The 7226-nt window shown below is 38.5% G+C and overlaps 1 pseudogene; it reads right to left on the bottom strand.

The window, feature by feature from the left end:
- Nucleotides 1-1058: 1058 nt before the first annotated feature.
- Nucleotides 1059-7226, bottom strand: part of LOC121018015 (melanoma-associated antigen B18-like) — a 9040-nt pseudogene continuing 2872 nt past the window's right edge.

Below are 7226 nucleotides of genomic sequence, written 5' to 3'. Positions count from 1 at the left end.
TGAGAGTCCGACTTCGGCTCAGGTCATGATCTCACAAATCGTGAGCTCGAGCCCCGTGTCAGGCTCTGGGCTGACGGCTCAGAGCCTGGAGCGTGGTTCAGATTCTGTCTCCCTCTCTTGCTTCCCCTCCCCTGCTCTCTCTCTCTCTCAAAACTAAACATTTAAAAAAGTAAATAAAGGGGCACCCTAAAACTCAAAAATCATCAAGATCAATAACCTATGAATGCAGTATTTAAAAAAATTAAAAATCGATGCAAAAATTCCATGTAGAAAGAAATAAAAATATTAAATAATGTTAGGATCAATATTACTAATTTCTCCTTTTGCCCCAGCCTCCAGTATGGCTCAGTATCATGCTTCAACAAAGACACACAAAAATGAAAACAAAACCGGTAAACACACACCAGAACAAAAAAGTATATGTAAGAATTTTAGCTGATAAAGAATGGGGGATGGGGCGCCTGGGTGGCGGAGTCGGTTAAGCGTCCGACTTCAGCCAGGTCACGATCTCGCGGTCCGTGAGTTTGAGCCCCGCGTCGGGCTCTGGGCTGATGGCTCAGAGCCTGGAGCCTGTTTCCGATTCTGTGTCTCCCTCTCTCTCTGCCCCTCCCCCGTTCATACTCTGTCTCTCTCTATCCCAAAAATAAATAAACGTTGAAAAAAAAAATTAAAAAAAAAAAAAAAAAGAATGGGGGATGAGGCCAGTAAGAGAAAACTGCATTTGCAAAGGCCCTGAGGTGAGAAAGTGCTTAAAATAGTCCTGCAAAAAAAGTAAGTATTGTTGGACTATGATAGCCAATGGTCAGGACCAATTATTCAGGGTGGGAAAGGATTTGGGAGTGTATTCTAAGCACAGTGGGAAACCACCGCAAGCTTTTAAGCAGGGAAGTGATTTATGTTTGTTTTTAAAAATACTATTCTGGTTACTGAGTAAAGAAGAGTTATTAAGGAAGGAGTGGAAGCACAAAGATCAGCAAAGAAGGCTACCGCAACTGTCCAGCCCAGAGAGGGATGCCGTGGCGGACACCAATATGGTTATTTGTGTATCGTACAAGGGACTAGGAGTACCATGTGGTCTTCAGCCGGTGATCCTGCCTCCCACCTTTGGTGTCCTCATCTGCAAATTAGAGAAAATAATAGTAATGGTTGTTATGAGAATTAATTTAGAAAATACATGTAAAATGCTTGGAATGGTACATGGCAAATAGTAAGTAATGAAAAAAATTGCTTAGAAGCTCTTTCATATTTATTTTTATATTCCTGACACTACCTAATATAATACCTGTCTCTATCAGGCGCTCAGTAAAGATGGTAATGCATTAGGATGTTGTTACCGGTGTGCCACCAGTAGCTATGTATGTAGAGTTTTTTGGTTTTTGTTTTTGTTTTTTTTAATGAGCGAGGATGATCCTGTTAATGCTATTTTGTCATTTCTTACTGTCCCACTCCACCCTAATTCTGGCTTTCATCATCTCTTGCATAAACTACTGCAGTTACATATAACTCATCTTCCTGGCTCCAGACTCCTTCCAGTCCAGTCTACTCTACATACTGCTATAAGCCTTGATTTCCTAAATGCAGTCCAGTTCATGTAATTCCCCTTCTCAAAAACCTTTAGGGGCTTCTTAGTGCCAAATAGTGAAGTCCAAATTCCTTAGTGTGGTGCTCAGAAAAACCCTCTACAATCAAGGCAATATTTCCCTTTCCATCTTCAGCTGTCCATTGCATAACGCCTGTCGAGTCTGTTTGCTATTCGCTAAATATACAGCTACTCTCAGGCTGTATGCTTTTATTCATAGAATTTCCTATATAGGAAGTGCACACCCCACCACCATCAGACTGTTAAAGTTTATCTAACAAGACCCAGCTAAAATGCCATCTCTGAGAAGTCCTCTGACCCTACAATAAGGAAAACAAAGACTAAAATCTCTCTCCCTTCTTTCTGTTTATGTTCTGCATTAGATTCCTATCTTATGGAATTCCTATATGGCACTTTCCACATTACCCATGATCCACATCTTTTGTCCGAGTAAAATGAAGAAATACAGCTCCAAATAATGATTAAAAAAATACTTGTAAGTCATTTAGCAGAGTAATTAAGATGACATTTTTATGAATCTGGCAGACTTGCTTCAAATCCCAACTGGTTATATAGCCTTAAAAATTACTTAACCCTCTGACCCTCAGTCTTCTTATCTGTCAAATGGAAAGAAAAACCCAAGTCCATTGTACTATTATGAGTAATACACTAGGAAATATATTTAAAGCTACTGGTTCAGAATGGGCATATGATAAATAGTGCTGTTGTTTTTACTGTGGTTATGTACAGCAAGTATGAAACCTGGAATTATACAGACTCAGAGTCAAATACCAACTTACGTGCATTTTATTTGCCTTTGAGAAAAACCACTTAACCTCTCAGTTTCTTCACTGGAGACAATTGTACCTATCAGTCAAAAGGCTCTTTGTAGGATTAGAAAATGGCAATAACAATGTGTGAACAGTGAACCCCTGATGATTAATCACCATGAATGATAAATTATGCTTAATGTTTTACATGTATCAATACATCTCTTTCCCCAAACAACTTTATAAAACAGATGTTGTTACTCTCCTCTTTCTGTAGATGAGAGAACTGAGACACAGGTTAACTAATTTGTTCAGACTCAAACACTAAGTAAACTATAGTACTGATGTTTAAACTCAGGCAGTCTGGATTCAGAGTCTAAGCTCTTATAACAAAGAGAATGGAAATAAGTGCGAGACATCTGGCAAGTTCTTAACGTTATAATAAATGTTATTTCCTCCTCATTCCCTGTGTCAGAAGAGGGGCCATGGTTTACTCTGTTTACCTCGGTAACTGACGCAGCACCGTGCCCAGCATCTAAGCAGGGGTGTGCTCAAGTGGCTCATACTGGAACCAGCTGTGCACCTTTCTTCCCAGCTCCACATCCTGTAATGTCACATCAGTAGCTTGAAATTGATTATGAGGAAGGACTTATATCACAGGAACAAGCCAATGTTAAAATAAGTCCTGGATTTCACAAGTCAATAAGTTCCATTTTTTTTTTTTGCTTAAGCTACTTCAAGTTAGATTTCCGTCATTTACAATCCAAAGAGATTAGTCTAACAAATCTTTTATTTCAGATATTTTCAAGAAGGCGAAAGATGGGGAAATCATGCCATTCGGCAATATCCACAAAATTAGTTACCTAGGGAGAATTCCTGCAAGATTATAATATCCATGAGGCCTTCTTATTTGGGGGGAAGGTGGCATTTGTTCTAAAAGTTCTTCTTTACCACATTATATATTTACATACTCAGATCTGCTGTCCCATATGCTTATTAGCACACAATCTGAAGTAGGAGAAGAACCAAGCACATGGGTTTAAAAAAAATTTTTTTTAATCTTTATTTATTTTTTGAGAGAGACAGAGACAGAGTGTGAGTGGGAGAGGAACAGAGAGAGAGGGAGACACAGAATCCAAAGCAGGCTCCAGGCTCTGAGCTGTTGGCACAGAGCCTGATGCAGGGCTTGAACTCATGAACCACGAGATCATGACCTGAGCCAAAGTCAGCCGCTTAACCGACTGAGCCACCCAGGCACCCCAAGTGCAGGGGTTTTTAATGTGAGGATTTAACTACTGGCCACTGGAAGTATGAGATATTTTATGGATATGGATAGTTGATTACCAAATGGAGGCCGTCACTCCTATTATTGTTTTATTATGGTTCTAGCAGGGAGACAAGTTGTCCCTTTTGCCAAAGAATGCGGCAACAAAATAAAAAACAAAGAACTTCTCCTTTCTTTCACAGATGGCAGTGTGGGTGGTCATGAAGACCCATAAGATTTTAATTCATAAGACTCTACTTTATAAAAGTTTGTAACCATGCTTTGTACGTTCATTACATTTTATATTTTTCAAAGAACAAAGTTTTTTAAATACATTATTTCTTTTGAGCCTCATAATACCCCTAGCAAAGAAAGAGAGGTACAGAGAAGTTAAGTGACCTGTTCAATGTCACAGCTAGGTAATGGCAGAGATGAAATCATGATAACTCAGGGCTGTTGTGGCAACCGTTGATTTTGATGCTACCATGAGCTGCTGGTAGGTTTCAGATAGCATTTCTCTGGGTGGTTCACATTAGTCCTCCAGGTGTTTGAGAAGCTGATCGAAGTAAAAAGTAGACTTAAAAAAAAGAATACAACAGAAATTTTCTCTTGCAGGAAATACAAGGGAAAATCTATGATAAAATGCATAATAATTAGGCAGAACTGGAGAAATGGCAGTTTAAGTAACACAGATGCCTGGTTATCTAAAGAAAAGAGTTTATTTCTCTAAAGAAAGTGTTTATTTTACTATCTTTTTTCTTTTCCTCATGACGGAAGCAAAACTAAGAAGGTGGCTCAGGAACTATTCAACCGTGCCATTTGGGCTTTAGAAAATTAGATTATTTGTGCTTAAGTATATGTCCTGATTATTAGGACATTTGTTCCTTTATGAAATATTTATTGAAAACTGAGTGTGTGCTAGTCACTATGCTCACTGCTGAGATGGATCAAAGGTACTTAAGATAGAAAGTTTCTGCTTATAATTAATTAACATATAGCCAGAAACCTCAGAACCTAAGGGAGAGAGAGTTGATTTGTTGATAATATTCACGAAGTCTGAGTCTTAGTTTCTCTGTCTGTGAAACAGAAAAGAGTACAAGAGGTTTGGGGAGAAAACAAGCTACTAACTGGTGTTCAGTTCTGCTCAACAAATTTAAAATCTTCTAATTATTACTTAAAGTTTCTTGTTTCCACTTTGTTAATCCTTTGATATATTTGGAGAGCATCTGTGTTTGCCTTTCCTCACTGCTGACTAAATCACCATTTGGGGACTGATGGATATCCAGTAATCATTGGATATGGAAGGAAGGATTGGAACACCAAACCAGAAAACACTCCAGCCACAACCAATCCAAGTCAGCATCCTTCAGGCTTGTTGTATAAAAGAGCATTCAGAAAGGTGGTAACTGGGAGTCCGTAGTCCATCCATCTGTACATGTTCCGGGAACTGGGACAAAACAGCAAGTCCACTGAATGATCCCTGGGAACCAGGGCTCCCATGAAAATAACACTAAGTATTTTGAAGGGCATAAGCAGATATTTTCCTCTTAAAAGACAACATAGAGGGCCAATCAAGTTGACAAAAACAGCAATAGGATAAAGTGTCTACGAAATTACTGGGAAAATGTACATTCCAGCTGTTGCCCCACATTTTTTATTGTGATAAAATACATATAAAATAAGTTTATCATCCTCATACTTTTTTAGTGTATAGTTGAGTGGTATTAAGTACATTTATCTCCAGAACTATTTTCATCTAGTAAAACTGAAACTCTATTGTCATGAAACAAGAACACCTTATTTCCTGCAATCCCATCTCCTGGCAACCACCATTCTTTCTGTCTCTGATTTTAGCTAGTCTAGCTAGGCACCTCGTGTAAGTGCAATTGTATAGTATTTGTCGGTTTGTGATTGGCTTATTTCACTTAGCATAATGTCCTCAAGTTTCATCCATATTGTAACATTTATCAGAATTTTCTTCGAAAAACAAATTTTCCTTTCCTTTATAACCTGAATAATATTACATTATATACCACATTGTGCGTATCTTTTCATATGTTGATGGGCACTTTGCTTCCACGTTTTAACTACTGTGAATGATGCCGCTATATGTAGAGGTGTACAGATATCTCTTCAAGACCCTGCTTTCATTTCTTTTGCATATATACACAGAAGCAAAATTGCTGGATCGTATGATAAATCTATTTTTAATTTTGTGAGGAACCATCATACTGTTTTCCATAGTGGCTGCACCAATTTGCATTCCCACCAACAGTGCAAGAGGGTTCCCGTTTCTCCACATCCTCTCCAGCATCTGTAGTCTCCTGATTTGTTCATTTTGGCCAGTCTGACTGGCGTGAGGTGATATCTGAGTGTGGTTTTGATTTGTATTTCCCTGATGAGGAGCGATGTTGAGCATCTTTTCATGTGCCTGCTGGCCATCTGGATGTCTTCTTTAGAGAAGTGTCTATTCATGTTTTCTGCCCATTTCTTCACTGGATTATTTGTTTTCTGGGTGTGGAGTTTGGTGAGCTCTTTATAGATTTTGGATACTAGCCCTTTGTCCGATATGTCATTTGCAAATATCTGTTCCCATTCCATTGGTTGCCTTTTAGTTTTGTTGGTTGTTTCCTTTGGCTGTGCAGAAGCTTTTTATCTTCATAAGGTCCCAGTAATTCACTTTTGCTTTTAATTCCCTTGCCTTTGGGGATGTGTCGAGTAAGAGATTGCTACGGCTGAGGTCAGAGAGGTCTTTTCCTGCTTTCTCCTCTAAGGTTTTGATGGTTTCCTGTCTCACATTCAGGTCCTTTATCCATTTTGAGTTTATTTTTGTGAATGGTGTGAGAAAGTGGTCTAGTTTCAACCTTCTGCATGTTGCTGTCCAGTTCTCCCAGCACCATTTGTTAAAGAGACTGTCTTTTTTCCATTGGATGTTCTTTCCTGCTTTGTCAAAGATTAGTTGGCATACGTTTGTGGGTCTAGTTCTGGGGTTTCTATTCTATTCCATTGGTCTATGTGTCTGTTTTTGTGCCAATACCATGCTGTCTTGATGATGACAGCTTTGTAGTAGAGGCTAAAGTCTGGGATTGTGATGCCTCCTGCTTTGGTCTTCTTCTTCAAAATTCCTTTGGCTATTCGGGGCCTTTTGTGGTTCCATATGAATTTTAGGATTGCTTGTTCTAGTTTTGAGAAGAATGCTGGTGCAATTTTGATTGGGATTGCATTGAATGTGTAGATAGCTTTGGGTAGTATTGACATTTTGACAATATTTCTTCTTCCAATCCATGAGCACGGAATGTTTTTCCATTTCTTTATATCTTTAATTTCCTTCATAAGCTTTCTATAGTTTTCAGCATACAGATCTTTTACATCTTTGGTTAGATTTATTCCTAGGTATTTTATGCTTCTTGGTGCAATTGTGAATGGGATCAGTTTCTTTATTTGTCTTTCTATTGCTTCATTATTAGTGTATAAGAATGCAACTGATTTCTGTACATTGATTTTGTATCCTGCAACTTTGCTAAATTCATGTATCAGTTCTAGCAGACTTCTGGTGGAGTCTATCAGATTTTCCATGTGTAATATCATGTCATCTGCAAAAAGTGAAAGCTTA

Source organism: Herpailurus yagouaroundi, unplaced genomic scaffold (genome assembly GCF_014898765.1).
Source record: "Herpailurus yagouaroundi ecotype Mexico unplaced genomic scaffold, PumYag 77, whole genome shotgun sequence".
In the NCBI taxonomy this organism is placed as follows: Eukaryota; Metazoa; Chordata; class Mammalia; order Carnivora; family Felidae; genus Herpailurus; species Herpailurus yagouaroundi.
Note: the sequence above shows the minus strand (reverse complement) of the source record. Positions and strands in the feature narration are given on the sequence as shown.